General features: G+C 32.8%; 1 long non-coding RNA gene across 2 annotated transcripts; it reads right to left on the reverse strand.

Moving 5' to 3' along the window:
* Positions 1–4,233: 4,233 nt before the first annotated feature.
* On the reverse strand, positions 4,234–12,095 carry LOC113457502. 2 transcript variants are annotated; one of them, XR_003378057.1, is made up of 3 exons: positions 12,041–12,095; positions 8,811–8,977; positions 4,234–4,709 (listed from the first exon to the last, which is right to left on the reverse strand). It is a non-coding gene; the product is annotated as an uncharacterized LOC113457502 (long non-coding RNA). The 2 variants fall into 2 exon arrangements; XR_003378058.1 differs by lacking the exon at positions 4,234–4,709 and adding an exon at positions 4,724–7,346.
* Between the last annotated feature and the right edge of the window lie 3,994 nt (positions 12,096–16,089).

Here is a 16,089-nt window from a genome sequence, read left to right on the forward strand (position 1 = left end):
AATTCCACATACACGGAATTTTACAATATGTTCTTCAGTGTGTTTCACTTTCATACATCATGTGCCGCCTTGTTTGGCATTATTCACCTTTTAAAAGTTCCAGTTTTTTTAATTATAGACTACGAGAACCATAAGTGTTATTACAAAAGCGCTACCCGATATATGCCTTGGAAGTGTTTCTTCACAATCAATAGTTTCTTAGTTCATTCTTAAACTGAATTTAAAAGATCTGAATGTCTTAATTTGGTTAAATTATAATCTATATTACATTTCTAGGATTATGCTTTTGGTTTAGTTGCATAAAATGTTTGACAAACTCCCAAACATATAATTTTCTTCTTGAAATTTGTAATTTCATATTTTATATTTATCTCAATTTTGTAGCAATTTGGAGCGTTATAAAAATATAATTTTAGCTGATCGAGATCCAAATTTTCATAATCTTGTAGTAAAATACTGTCTGTTTTGCTCTGTTGTTTGGAGATTTCTACTAGAAATAAGTTCATTCAAGTACACATTTTGGGGCCAGTTTCTAGCCTCTCTCTCTATTCAATTGAACTAATCTCTCTTTCTTGACACTCTTTCACACTGCCTGACACTTTACGTTCATAATTAATGGGAAGGTCTTAACTTCATAAATTAAACCTTATAATTTTGTTTGAGTTCAAGATTATTTTTCTTATTTCCCCATGAAATTTTGAATGAACTTAGCATCTAAAAATAGTGCATTTGCCTACTTATTCAAACTTTTGACTTACATTAGTAATATTTTAAAATGTTCAATGTATATGTTTTGAAAATATTTTGTGATATTTACTCTTATAATTTTTTCTATGTCATTATCATTTGTATTTATTTTAAAATAATTTTATTTTTATCATATTTACCTGGCATGTTCCAACCTTAATATACAAAATTATTATAGAAGTTAAATTGTGTAGGCTGCAGAAAAACAGTTCTGTATATGTTTTATAATCTGAATCCTTTTTAACTTTTAAACTTGTGACATTGTACTAGCTAAAATCTCAGGTACATTAGTCAGTAGAAGTGAAAAAAGGGTGGTCTCATAAATCATTCTGAAGCTTAATGAATAATATTTGAACTTTGGGGATTATGGATGATGCTAGCTCTGGGCATTAAAATGTATTATCAGTTAAGGAATTTTCTGGCCACTCCCAATTTACCAAGAATTATCATTTTTCATTAACCCGAAAGGATGTTGCATTTTATCATAGCCCTCTTTTCTTTTTTAATTGCAAAACTATTCTCCAATGAAAAGCTAGTGCAGATTCTGCTAGTGTTGTTTTAATTAATAGAGCAAGTTATATTCACTTAAATTTGATAATTTAAGTAACCTTATTGTATAGGGGTGAATCCCATCTAACCATAATACATTTTTCTTTGTATGTTTTGTTGGATTTAGTTGAAAAAAATTCTGTCACAGATTGTCCTACCTTTGTATGTAAGTGTTATTTATTCATAACTTTCTATACTTACAATATTGCTTTCTTATTAAATTATAGATTAACAGTTCTGAGGAATTTCATGGGCATATACTTTTTCCATACAACTTCAGTGTCTACCACCTTATGAATAAAATAAATAAATGGGATGTATTCTGGGATGAATATATATTTATGAATGCTATTTACACATCAGAAAAATAAAATCTGATGCATGTGCAGGCCTGCAGATTATCATTAAAAAAAGCAGAGTGCAAATACAACTACCACATGATCTCAGCCATATATGGGAACAGGACATTGGTTACTAGAGGCTGAGAAGGGCATCCAATATGAATAATTGAAAAAGTTCGCTCATGGATACTTAGTAACAGGTTGGATCAACAAAATTTCTCTATGCTAATGTGCATAATGGTGAATATGTCTTTGTGTGCATATGTGTGAAATATCATGTGCACTCATTTTTAAATATGTTTTCATTGAAAATATATTTTTTTCATGCAACATATTCATGTAGACAGAGACTGTGTAACATGAAGGGCCAGGCCTGCTTGTTTGTGTTTTCTGTCCTGCCCGGTCCCCCAGCCGTTTAGTCCCAAAGAAAAATCACACATAAATCTCTGTAAGTTATAAAGCTGATTGGCCCTTTAGCTCTAGCCCCTCACTGGCTAACTCTCACATCTTGATTAATCCATTTTTTTGATCTACGTTAGCCATGTGGCTCAGTACCTTTTTTTTTAGTGGGGCAGCTCACATCCTGCTACTTCGGTGGTCTAGGCAGGTGCACTCATTTTTAAATATGTTTTCATTGAAAATACATTATTTTATGCAACATATTCATGTAGACAGAGACTGTTTGTTCATTCCCATCACCCAGATCTGAAATAATCACACAAAAATGTATTAATTAAACCACTGCTTGGGAAATCACTTAAGTGTATCACTAGATAGCTCTTATATCTTAAATTAACCCATTTCCATTACTTTATATTTTACCAAGAGATTCATGGTTTACCAGCAAGGTTCCAGCTAATGGCTGGCATCTCTCTCCTTTGTTGGCTACATGGTGTCTCCCTGACTCACCTACTTTCTCTCTCTCTATATATATATCTCTTCTAGCCTGGCTATGTTCTGATATGCCATAGGTTGAAAGCAGCTTCTTTATTCACCAATGATATTCACATCATACAGAGGGCAATCCCACATCAGATTCAGATTATGGTTGTCCCTCCTACAATTTCAAAAACCTCCCAAATTTTCACTCACCAATCCTATAAATAAATAGACAAACAATTAAATAAACTATATTTTTCAAAAAATAGAAAAAAAGAATGTTTAAACATTTTTTCCACAGTGGGATGGTTCATGTTTGAGATGGTAGATATGTATAACCCCAATTAATTGAGTGTGTAAGTGTTGTGTATGTGTATGTATATGTGTATGTAAACATCATGTCACTCCTTTAATATATACAATTTTGTATTTGTGTGCATATTTCAGCTACTTAAGAACTATGTCTACAGTGAAGATTCTCCACTGGGAGACTCAGTGAATATGTGGGTTTGTTAATGTTTGTCTGGAGTTGAGAATTTGAATCAGTGTTCATTCAGAATTCTACAAAGGCTTTTTGCATGAGTGTAAAATTGATCTATTTCTAGATTCTTTGAAGTAATGAAGTAATAAGAATCAAATAGTAATAATAAAGAGCTTCAGATATATTTATGTGTGAAGTTATTAAAACACTTCATACTAGTGTTTATCCATAATCTTATGCTATCCAAAGGAAACTTTATGTTTGTACAATTTAGAGAAGTCATGTCCAGAAACCATGAAGCCATTTGAGGAAATTCATTGTTATAATTTGATTTCTCCAGAACCATTCAGTTGCCAAAATCTATATTAGCTGAAGAAAGCTAGAGGAACAGAAGAAAGACATATATTTTAAAAGAAGAATTTATTAGATTAGCTTTCACAGTGAAAGGCTAAACGGTCCACACTGGTCATCTAGAGATGAGATCCACAGAGACCACAGGTGCTTGTGAGTTTTCAGTTGTTTCTGGGGACTAGTTGCCATCAAATAATGGACTAATGATGCTACCCAATCTGAGGCAACAACTCATAAACTCCCAGGAGAGACATTAGTGGAAGTCCAAAGTCAAAGGCTGAGGAAGCTCTCGTGCAATGATGATGGCTAAAACAATAAATGTTCTGCTGCTGAAGGACTGTGCTACAACATGCTCACTTCTCTGGCGAGGTTCCAAAAGCTTCAAAAGGCTCTACAATATTCCAACCTACCAACACCAGGGGACCCAGTGTTTTTGTCCATGAAAATATTGGGCATATTTGGTATTCAAATGACAGCAGAAACCTAGGAAATTATAATTTGAGTGTAATTGTGAGGAAGATTCCTGAGAATACTGCAGTGAGTGTCCATCTCATTCTAGAACAAAATGAGTTATTGAAAATTAAATGACAGACATTAAAACGGTACCAGGGGAAAGGCATCTTCACACACTGTATATTTTAATGCAAAATAGTGTGACCACTATGGAAATCATAATGGAGTTTTTGATAACACTAAAATTCTGTATGCTGTTCTAAATCACTCTTTGGAATATATTCAAAGAAAAACAAGCATCCTACATAGGTACTTGCATATCTGCATTTATTGTAGTAGGATTCATAATGGCAAATTTATAAAGTCAGCCTATATGGATAAAGGAAATGCAGCATATATATACATATATATGTATATATATACTTGTTTACATATATACTCATGAATGTACATACACAAGCATACATCACAAATATCAAAAGGCCATGTCCTGGTTTAATTTTTTTTTTCTGTGATTGAATAACATGACAACAAGAAACAGAGTAGCAACAGGTTATATTTTAGCTTACAGTTTCAGGTTATTATCTGTCATTGCAGGAGAGCCACACAAGGAGAATCTATGGATAAAAAGTCACAATCCCATTCAACAATCAAGAGTAGATAGAAATTACTGCTTGCATACTTGCTTGCTTGTAGTCATTTCAGTTCATTCTTATACAGTTCATGTCCCAATGTCTAGGGGATGTTGCATCCTCAGTAGCCTGAGTCTATCACAATTACTTATTAAAGAAAATCCTCTATCACATCGACAAGCCAACCGAATGTAGAAAAATTCTTCACAGAGTCTGTCCTCCCAGGTGATTCTAAGCCATGTAGAGTTGACAAGTAATGCCAACCTGCACAGAGAACTACTGGCGAAAAACAGGGGAAAAAACATATAAAAGAAAAATACAGAAAAAGCTAGTAGAATATTGGGGAAATGTTCAAATAAATGATATTCTTGAGTTTAAACATAGTTGTGAAACATTTAGAAATATCTAGTGAATATAAGCCATTAAAATGTTCAGTAGAAAACCAAAATTATCTCAGTAAACTTGGCTATGATTCTGGTAACCTATGAAGATTTTAAGGAAGGGTATTTAATCTTCTATTTCTAAATATTCACTTCCCAGCACAGTATCTTTCCAGAGAAATTTTCTAAGTAATTAAATAGAATTTTAGTAGTGACAGTCATGCTATTGATGTTATAAGTTTTTCTTATCTTTTAAAGGAAGTTTGGGACTCTAAAGATGGATGGATATTTAGGCACTTTCAAAATTGTCCTTGTAAATATTGTTCATTGATGATCACCAATCTTAAATAACTATATTGTTATTTCCATATTTTATTTCATTTAGACATTACTTCATTTAGTGAAATTGATATAATGAAGCCTACCCACACAGTTTTATTTCTAGAAGTGTAATTGAATAACACCCTACTCAACACAATCTGTCAACATATTTATATTTTTGAAGAGAAAAAGGAGTATTTATAACTCTTCACTCATAAATTATTTGTGCATTATTTTATTTACTCACTTAATACAAAAATTTAAAAATGTATCATTGTTAACTTTTGTTCTGTTCAAAAAATTAATGTGAAAAACATTGGCATATATTATACACACTAATAGGCTTCAACATGGCATTTTCATATATATATCCATTCTATGCTTTGATCATATTCCCAATACTCAATTATTCCTTTGCTTTCCTTTCACTGTACATGATCCCTTTGTCTCAAATATCACTATACTCACCACATTCTACTTTCCAGTCTCCTTGATAGTACTCAATGAGTTTTCCTAGAATTTTTTATAGAGTGTGATGAAAGTTTTTTTTTTTTTACAAGAGAATGTACACCTTAAGAATGTTTACAATACTGAGAAAAATTCTGGTTCTGCTCCCATTGTCTTAGGGAATGGTAAGGCCTCATGGGTCCCTGCAACTACTGTGATAAAGGCTTATAGGCCAAGTCTTTGAAGATTGTATTAAGGTAATGAAAACTACTGTGGCTTCAAATAAGCGTTGGTTTTTTCTGTTTTGTTTTGGTTTTGCACACAAGGTTAGTGGTCTAGGCTGCCATTCAACTTGCTCTTACAAATTTCCTTTCTGGAACTGGGAGGCTATTTACATATATCGTTCATAATTAATTTCTTCTCTTTAACTTGACTACGTATGAGTCCCTGGTGTTGCTTCAGAACATTGCCAATGAAACTTTTCTAACCACAGATGAAAGCAATGTAATCTATGACCATGGTGACTTAGAAGAATATTTGACACATACATTATGTCTGTTTAGCAAAACAACAGCAGTTGCTTCCCCACAAGGGTCTGTAACCTCCCAGGTCATCGCTTCTTTTTATGTTTATCATAGCAGACCTGAATGTTCCCCTGCAGAGCAAGAATCAAATATAATCAGAAAGTGGTTGGTTACACCCATAACAGACTTGCCTCTTCCACACCAGTGGATTCATCTTTCCTGGCAGGTTGGTGTTGTTGCCCACAGAGTTCCCAGCTCATTAAGACTGTGGAGGTTATTTTCCCCCTTGTGAGCCTGCACAGCACCTTAGAACACATAAATGCTTGACAGAAGGAAGGAAGCTTCCATACTGGCTCTATTCTGACTTCTCTGTGTCTTGGTACCAAGGCAGGTGATGTCTTTAGTAACGTTGTCAGTTAGCTAAGGATGACCACCAGCAGAAGTGCTAACTGCCTGTCTTATGTTGGGGACCTGAAGGACCTTTTTCATAATAGCTTATAGGAAGATAGTCCACCTTGTGAGGGTTTGTTTAGGCACTGGGAGAAAGCTTTCCATGCATTACAGCACAAAATATATAATGCATACATGGCCATATTAAGTTGGAAAAAATGATTATATATTTACATATATTCTCTAATTTTATTCTATGTTCATGCATTTAACCAAGAAGGCATTCTAAATATTCGGCTACTAAAACTGAGTCATTCATTTCACAATATGTGTTCTTTAACAGAATCATTACTAAATGGTTGATGCTTTTGCTCCTGATGAAATTTCTTCATGTTATTAAAATTTCTTACAGCTAATATAAATTGTAAGGTTAAAAAATACAATTATTGCTGACTCATTTTCTTCTAAAAGTTGCTAAATGGAGGAAAAATATTAGCAAGCACCAACCATAAAATAATGCTGACATAAGGAAGTAATGTTCTTGTGATAGGTAACTGTATTAACAAACATATGGATTTGCATATCAGTAAAGATTGGCTGAAATGAGAGGTTGTACTCAATACTCCTAGAGTATTCTCTGGTGTGCTTACACATATACTTCAGAGAGGTTTTTTTTTTTATCAAATCGGTGTCAAATATTAAAGGAGAATCAAAGAATTCCAAGAGAAGAAATAAAAGCAGTTCATCACGGGCTTAAGGGTTTTGTTTCTTGGTGTACCATCTGCACTGTCACAGCTCCGGAGGAGGTTACACTGTCTGCTGAGAGCACTGCTGTTTTGTTGCCTGAAACACTGTTAGCAGGTGGTAAGGACGAGGAGAAGGCAGAAAATGAACATGTGCCACTTAAGAAAGGAAGACTTGTTCCAGCTAGTCCTAAGAAATAGTAAATGGCAATTCCACAAGATGTTGTGTCAGAAATTGATAGCCAACTCGTTAGCGTCCTGAGAAAGCTAAAGTACATTTATTAAAAAGCTATAAATATTGGTGTTTCTATTCTCTACAGCACTGAGCTTGGAAGGCCTAATAATGACGAATGTTATTATGAGGCACCCTTCACTCTCACAAGCTGTGCAATCTGGCAAGATACATTAGTGACAAATTTATTTTTGTTATATTGAGACACTCTTAAATGACATCTTGTATTCCTGACTGAGATAGCTCACCTTTTTCATTTTTTCTTTTATTACACATAAAATTGATTATTCTACTGTTCCATCACAATATTCCAACAATTACTCTAATGCTAGAGGACTTTTTTTTTCTTCCTAGGAGTTCCTCCAACAGGACAGAATGGCTTCTACTCTAGGTAGACAGCAATGTATAGTACAAGTTAATTAGCCTACTGCTTCATGGAGGATGATCCTAAAATGTCTTAAAGGGAAAGTCCTAGGAGGATATAAAATACTAAATTTGTTTGCACCATTTTGTAATGCTGATCAGTAGTCTATAGTTCCATTCCTTTCATCTTTTAGAATAATTTTACATTAATATCTCCTACTTAGAATTGAAGTTTTCATTGTAATGTGAGGTTTTATATGATGTAAAATGACAAATGATGCATAGCTACAAGATTTCTATTAGCAAAATTATGCATACTATAAGTGAATAAATATATAAAGGAAATTGTGGTATAAATATAATAATTCTACTAGAAAGATCTTTAATAAGTGATAAGTATTCAAGGATTATTCACTAAAAATTTGTTGTATTGCAGAATTTGAGAATGCAACAGCAAAAATTAATAAGTTATTAAGTGTAAGATTAGTCAAATTCTAAATAGTTTTCAAGAACAAGTGTTTGATTAGTACACTGGGTTTCCAGGACTTGGGATCTGAAATTAGGCCTTTGCTATGAGCAGTTATGTTCAGGATTTTCTAATAATTGTGTGGTCTTTTTTTATCTATCCTACACATGAAAGATTTATTTGTTTATTGTGTCCTTAAAAGGATTAATGTCTAACGATAAACTTGAACCTACCACTTTTGTACAATATTCATAAATCTGCCTGACACAGCATCATAATACAATTACAATTTTGTCACTGTCTCTGATTCTGAACATCACCACTGTCTAAGCAACTGAAAACCTTATCCTCAACAACCCACTCTCCTTTCTGGCTTGCACTTCTCCTTTGGATGTAAGTATCATTCATCATGTCAGCTAAGACTGAAACTGACAAATTAGGTTTGAAGTCTCGAACCTCCCAATCTTTTATTAATATGATTTCTGGAACACAGCCACACCCTTTCACTCACACGTGCTTTAGAGTTGTTTCCGTGCTATGATGGCAGACTTGATTATTTGCAGTGCAGAGCATAAGGGTAACAAATCCAGAGATGTTTGCTTTCTCTCCCTTTGTAGAAAAGTTCCTGAGTCTTGATTTACCACTTCTGTTTGAACAGTTGTCAGCTGTAGACATAACCTTTTAGGAAAGAGGGTTATCATATTTAACACCAAGATAAACGTTGTTCTATTAAACACCAACATAAACAATTCCATATTTAACATCACAATAAACATTGTCATATTTAACACCAAAATATTCACTATTGGTCCTGCCCTGCCAGCCTGTAATCCTAGTGTAACTTTGGAATCAATTTACGTGGTCCATAAAACAAATTTTTATTTTCTGTGTGGTGCTCCTTCCTAACAGCTTTGGTCACAATGAAGATAATGAGAATGAGACACAAATGGTCACTTTTGTCTCCTTCTTTCTCCATTAAATACATGCAAACCTAATTAATGGTCATGTTAGATTGAATATAGGCTTGTGTGTTTCACCAGCCTCTGTACTGAGGTTTCTGGTTTTCCTCCAAACTGGAGAATCTGTGATTTGTAGCGGAGACAACAGCGTGAGAGCACAGTTGTTAGTTACACTTCTGTGGCTCAATTTTCAGCCCAGGTCCATGGGCTCTGACTATAAACATATTATCACAATGCATTCTGAAATTTTAAATTATTGCAATAATTTAAAAGTAGTAAAATTACCAAATTTATTAAAAATAATCAAATTAGAATTTATATGTATGTCCGGTAATACTGATAACAAAATTCTTTATTATTGTATTTTACACATTTTAAAATATATTTCCTTATATCTTGAGTACATACTCAGGCTTCATAAGGTTATATGATATAAAATATTTCAAAGGCTGCAATTCATCAGCATGTGCTTGCCATTATTAGTAACATTATTGATATTAAGAACCCCCTCAGGGCCTGGTATATGATACACTTCTGTAAAGATGACTCGGATAACTGGACTATTCTTCCCATGCTTGAAACCACACCCTTCTTACTCTTGTCAGTGCTGAGATAATGCATATAATACTATTTTTGAAAGGGGTATCACATTACGTCTTGGTTTTTACCAAATAAATCATGCCAAATATGTTGGTCTAACAGCAAAAGTGAGCTACTTAGGTAAAGGTCTCTGAAGCTTCATGATAGGTGTAAAGAATTTGTAGATATAAACAGAGAAACAGTTTAACAAGAAAAATCAATTCACTTTGCAAATAGTAATAATCACTTTTTCAGGATAATATTAACTTTTTAAGTGTAAAATTCAAACAAAATAAATATATTTTGAAAAATGGAAAGAAAAAATGAAGAACAAAAGAAATTAAAGAGAAAAAACTAAAAATGTTCAAGTGCTCCAAACACCTATCATATTACTGTTATAAAGAAGAATAAAGAAACAGTGATAGGCTAGAGACTACTACTTATATCACATTTATCTTGTAGATGCCTCCTCTCTACATAATGTGTATGGAAAATGTATGGAGTTCATGTAATATTATTTATATAAGAACATATTTATTTATCTTGATACATGAAGCACATAGCTTATTAATATAATAATATTCCTAAGAATTAGTTTTTATTCTTCCTAGACCCTGTACTATAATCTTATTTTCCTCTATCTTGATGTTGATAGGTAGAGAACACATTAAGATATCAACTACTTTTGGAGTTACACAAATCATACCTTATTTTGTAGGCATTAATCTTGGTTAGATCTTATAGAACTGGATTAATGTGTTCTAGAACAGGTTGTTATGTAGGCATAACCATGATTTATTTTTTCCGGATTTCTAGCTCTTCTAAATATTTATTTACCTTGCTTCTACTACCTGCAATGTTATTTTGTGATGTCATGCAGCATACAAGAACACAAAGGGGTTATCCCAGTGCAGTTTAGATATTTTAGCCATCATATTTATTAGTTAGATAGGCATCATTTTTAAGTGCTCAGTCTCAAGTATTTTGGTATAGAAGGACACCAAGTATACAAAACTATTATACTGAAGTTGGACATGCAACCTATCAGGTGCAGGCACAAAAATCAGAGACCCACTTGTTCTCAGAGTCAGGAGTCTTATAAAAGTGTTAAGCTATAGCTATATTATATATGCGGAGGACCTGATGAAGATCCATGAGCTCAGAGGAACTTGTTTTCATGGTGTGTTCTATCCCTTTGGGTCTTACAACCTTTTCACATCCCTTTCTTTGGGATTCCCTGAGATCTGAGGAGCAGGATTTAATAAAGACCCCCCATTTAGACTTTTTCTGCATGGCTTTTGGTCTCTGAATCTCCTCTCTGGTGATGACTGGATAAGGCACTGATCTGTAAGTATAGACAAATATTATATGTCATTTTATTGATCCTTTTTTTAAAAAAAGATTTATTTATATGTAATATATACAGTGTTCTGCCGAAACATCAAAAGAGGCCCCAGATCTTATTATAGATGGTTGTGAGCTACCATGTAGTTGCTGGGAATTGAACCCTTGGTTGTGAGCTACCTAAGTTGGTCACTGAGGATTGAACTCAGAACCTCTAGAACAGATAGTACTCTTAACCACAATGAACATGATTGAGCAAGTATCTTTTGGGTATATGCCCAATAGTAGTATAGCAGGCTCTTGAGGTAGATCTGGTCCCAAATTTCTGACTGACCATCATATTAATTTCCATAGTGTGTGTGCATATTTGTACTTTCACTACAATAAAAGAGTGTTTCTGTTGCTTCACATCATCTCCAGCATGAACTGTCACTTGTGTAATTAATTTTAGCCATTTTGATAGATGAAAGATGGAATCTCAAAGTAGTTTTGATTTGCAGTTCTTTGATGGCTAAGGATTTTAGCACTTTCAAAACCATTTTAGTCATTTCTTGTATTGAAAATTATCTGTTTATTTGTACCCCATTTTAATTAGATTATTTAGGTTTTGGATATCTAGTTCTTGAGGTATTTTTTTATATAATTTGGATATGAGTTCTCTATTGGATGTGGAGTTGATGAAAAATCTTTTCCTACTTGTAGGTTACCTCTCTGTTTGATTAATGATTTCCTTTCCCCAATAAAACAGTTTCTCAATTTCATGGGGACCAATTTATTAATTGTTTATCTCAGCGCTTACACATTTGGTATTCTGTTCAGAAGGTTATCTTCTGTGCTGATGCATTCAAGGCATACTTACTCTTCTATCAGGTTCAGTGTTTCTGACTTCATAAAATCTTTGATCCAGGAAACAAAGAGAACAATACAAAGAATTAATAAAACTAAGAACTGTTTCTCTGAGAAAATCAACAAGATAAATACTTATTCACACTAACAAAAAGACAGAAAAACTACCCAAATTAACAAAATAAGAAACAAAATGGGGACCATATCAACAGAAATCAAGAGTCATAAATACATATTTTAAAAACCTGTACTCCACTAAACTGGAAAACCTGGAAGAAATGGAAAATTTTCTTGATAGGTAACACTTATTAAAGTTAAGTCAAGATCAGAAGAACAATTCAGAAGATAACCCCAGTAAAATAGAAACATTCATTAGCAATCTCTCAACCCAAAGATGGCCAGGACCAGGGAGTTTTAGTGAAGATTTTGTAACCAGAATTTCAAAGGAGAGTTAACACCAATATTCCTTAAATTATTCCACAAAATAGAAAGGGAAGGAAAATTGCTCAATTCATTTTTCTGAGGGCATAGTTAACCGGATTCCCAAAGCTCATAAAAACTCAATAAAGAAGCAGAATTACAGACCATTTTTTATATGAACACAGATGTAAACATAAGTTCTATTCAAGGGGTAGGTCACTGATAGTATGACCATGCATCAGTGAGTATATGGATAACAGAAATTGGATAATTTTTGGTTGGAGAGGAGATCACAGATTAGGGTGACGGGTGTGGCTAGGGAAGAACTGGGAAGCAAATGTGATAGGGGTATATGATACATAATCTCCAAAGAATCAATAAAAATATTATGTAGGGTAAACAAAAAAGAAAAAGAAAGCCAAAATCATAAAGCCAAGCAGATAAAGTTGTTGACAAGATAACAACAACAACAACTAAATATCCCAATACTTGCAAACTCAATCAAACACATATCAAAAAGATTATTTCCCATAATCAAGTAGGGTTCATCTCAGACATGCAGAAATTGCTCAATATTCAAAAATCAGTAAAGGTAATCTGTCATATAAACACACTTAAAGAAATACCCACATGCTTATCTCATTAGATATAAAAAAAGGCTTTTGACAAATTGCAATATGACTTCATGATAAAAATTCTGGAGATATCAGGGATGAAAAAGGTATATGTACCCATAACAATGGCAATTTGTGTCAAACCTAAAGCTAACATCAAATTAAATCAAGAAAAAAACAAAATAATTACACTAAAATCAATAAGGAGACAAGGCTGTCCACACTCACTATATCTATTCAATATATTACTTGAAGATGTAGCTAGAATAATATGCAACATGACAACTGAATGATATCAAGGACACATAAATTGGAAAAAAAAGAGGTCAAAGTATCATTATTTGCAGATGACATGATAGTATACATATGTAATGGTTGGTGGAGGTTTCTGTCCTACCTGGTCATGCAGCCATTCAGTCCCAAAAAATTACACAAAAGTCTACATTACTTACAAACTGGTTTGCTTAGTAGCTCAGGTGTCTTATTAACTTTTATATACTACATCTTAACCCACAATTCTTTTCGGTGTTAGCCATGTGGATTGGTACCTATTATCAGCCAGGCATTCTCATCTTGTTTTCTCTGCTTCTGGGTGATGGCTGCAGACTCTTTCCTCTTCTCAGAATTCTTTTGTTCTCATTGCCCCACCTCTTCTTCCTGCCTGGCTACTGGCCAGTCAGAATTTTATTAAAAATAATACAAGTAAAAGGATAAAAGATCATTGTCCCACAACATGTAACCCAAAAATTTCTACCAGGAAACTCCTGCAGCTAATAAACACTTCAGTAATGTGGATGGATTTAAGATTAAATTTAAAAAGTCAACTTTCCTCCTATATATAAATGACAAACTGAATGAGAAAGAAATCAGGGAAACAATTTCTTTCACAATCGCTTCAAATAATTTAAAATATCTTGAGGTAACTCTTAACAAGCAAGTAAAAGACTTGTATGGCAAAAATTTCAAGTCTTTAAAGAAAGAAATTTAATAAAATATCAGAGGATCCAAAGATTCCCCATGCTCATGGATCATTAGGATTAGCATAATAAAAATGGGCATCTTACCAAAAGCTGTCTACAGATTTAATACAGTCACCATTGAAATCCTAACACAATTTTTATAGACCTTGAAAGGATAATATATTCAACTTCATATATGAAATCAAAAAACCCATGATAGCTAAAACAATACGAAATAACAAAAGAGCAGCAGGATGTATTATAACCCATGATTTCAAGTTGTATTACAGAACTATAGTAGTATAAATCACATGGTATTGGTAGAAAAAGAGACACATTGATCAATAGAATCAAACTGAAGAACCAGACATAAATACACACACCTATTGACACTTTGATAAAGAAGTGAGAAATCCCACTGGAAAAAAGACTGCCTCTACAATAAAGGTGCTGATCAAACTTGGTCTCTTTATAGAGAGGAATGCAAATAGAGAAGGTTCTTTGATGATAGGACTGCATTTCCTGTGCATGTAAGGACAAATGTTTATAGCGTGGTTGGAGAATATGCTGACTTAGTAATGCTATAGTTGTAAGATTCACCCTTTTATGATTTGCTACTCACTGGTATCATTTATATTTGTAACTTATTTCTATAATGTTAATCCTCTAAATAGTTGATGGCTTAGAGTCCACTCTTTACTACTTTCTTTCTGCACAATGTGTAGATTTCACAATTTTATACTTGGTTCTAATTACATGATTCACATTGAATTCACGTGTCTTTCATTGCCCTAAAAATAATTTTGTTCATAAACCATTTTCTAAAAATGATGTCATACCACATTGATATATTAAGTAAGGATCACATAACATTCAATAAATTCTCTCTAGTGAACTCAAGTCTGCATTTGTTAGTAATGCCAATAAGATAACAAAATATCTATAAAAATGACAATGTGTTATTATTGTCTTGTTATCATAAATGGGAATTATTCAAATATCATTGTATAGGTGGAGCAGGCTATATCTATGTATTTAGGGATATGTAACAACAATTAATGGAAAGAAACTGAATTTAAAAGAGAACAAGGGATATATGAGATGGTGTGGAAGTAGGAAAGGGAAGGAGGAATAAAGAAATTATATTATTTAAAAGTTAAATAATATTTTTTAAAATGTGGGTCTCTGAATAATTGTGGCATTCACAAAAAAGTCTGCTTAATTTTAAAGGTATTATTTATATTTTAAGAAAATAATACTTGAAGAAAGCCAGTGAATAACAGAGATATTGGATCTATTATTGGAAATGACCCAGGATATTACCTATATACCATTGCCTCTGACCTTTAATATATCCTACAGTTTCAGGAAAAAAAAGCAAAATAAAAATAATATCTTTGTGAAAAATGAATGAATCTGAAGTGATAAAGCAGTAAGTTTCACACAAGAGCTAGAGGCCTTAGGAATATGCAGCATAGGATCACTGAACATTGATTATAAGGACAGCCACAAGCTTTCATCACCTTATCCTATTCATTTAGTAACATTTGTATAATGTTAGACTACAAGAATTCTGGGGATGACAGAAAGCAAATCTGGGTATTTCTTGTGCTATATTGATTAATTGTCTTCTGAAGACATGCAATAGCATAAGACCATAGCAATATATTCTAAAATTTGTATTGGTAGATCAAGATCATGTGTTTTTATACTAAAGTATAATGTAAATGAGTTAGTATGAATACTAGTGGTAAATTCAATGGAAAATAAATTATTTAACACCATTTTAATAAGGATATATGCAGCAACATGACATACTCATTAAAAAACTGCCTTTATATTGAGTATATTTTCAGTATATGTAATATATTCAGTGTATATTTCAGTAATTTAGTATATTTATATTATGACTTATATTAAGTATAATTAGGTGTATCTATATATGTATATGGAAATAAAAATATATTCAGGCTTTTTAAATTTTTTGCATATAATTGATTGTACTTCTACATTAAAAGTCAATATCCACATATTAAAAGCAATTTTCACAGTACTATTAGTGTTGAACA

Source organism: Microtus ochrogaster, linkage group LG1, assembly GCF_000317375.1.
Source record: "Microtus ochrogaster isolate Prairie Vole_2 linkage group LG1, MicOch1.0, whole genome shotgun sequence".
In the NCBI taxonomy this organism is placed as follows: Eukaryota; Metazoa; Chordata; class Mammalia; order Rodentia; family Cricetidae; genus Microtus; species Microtus ochrogaster.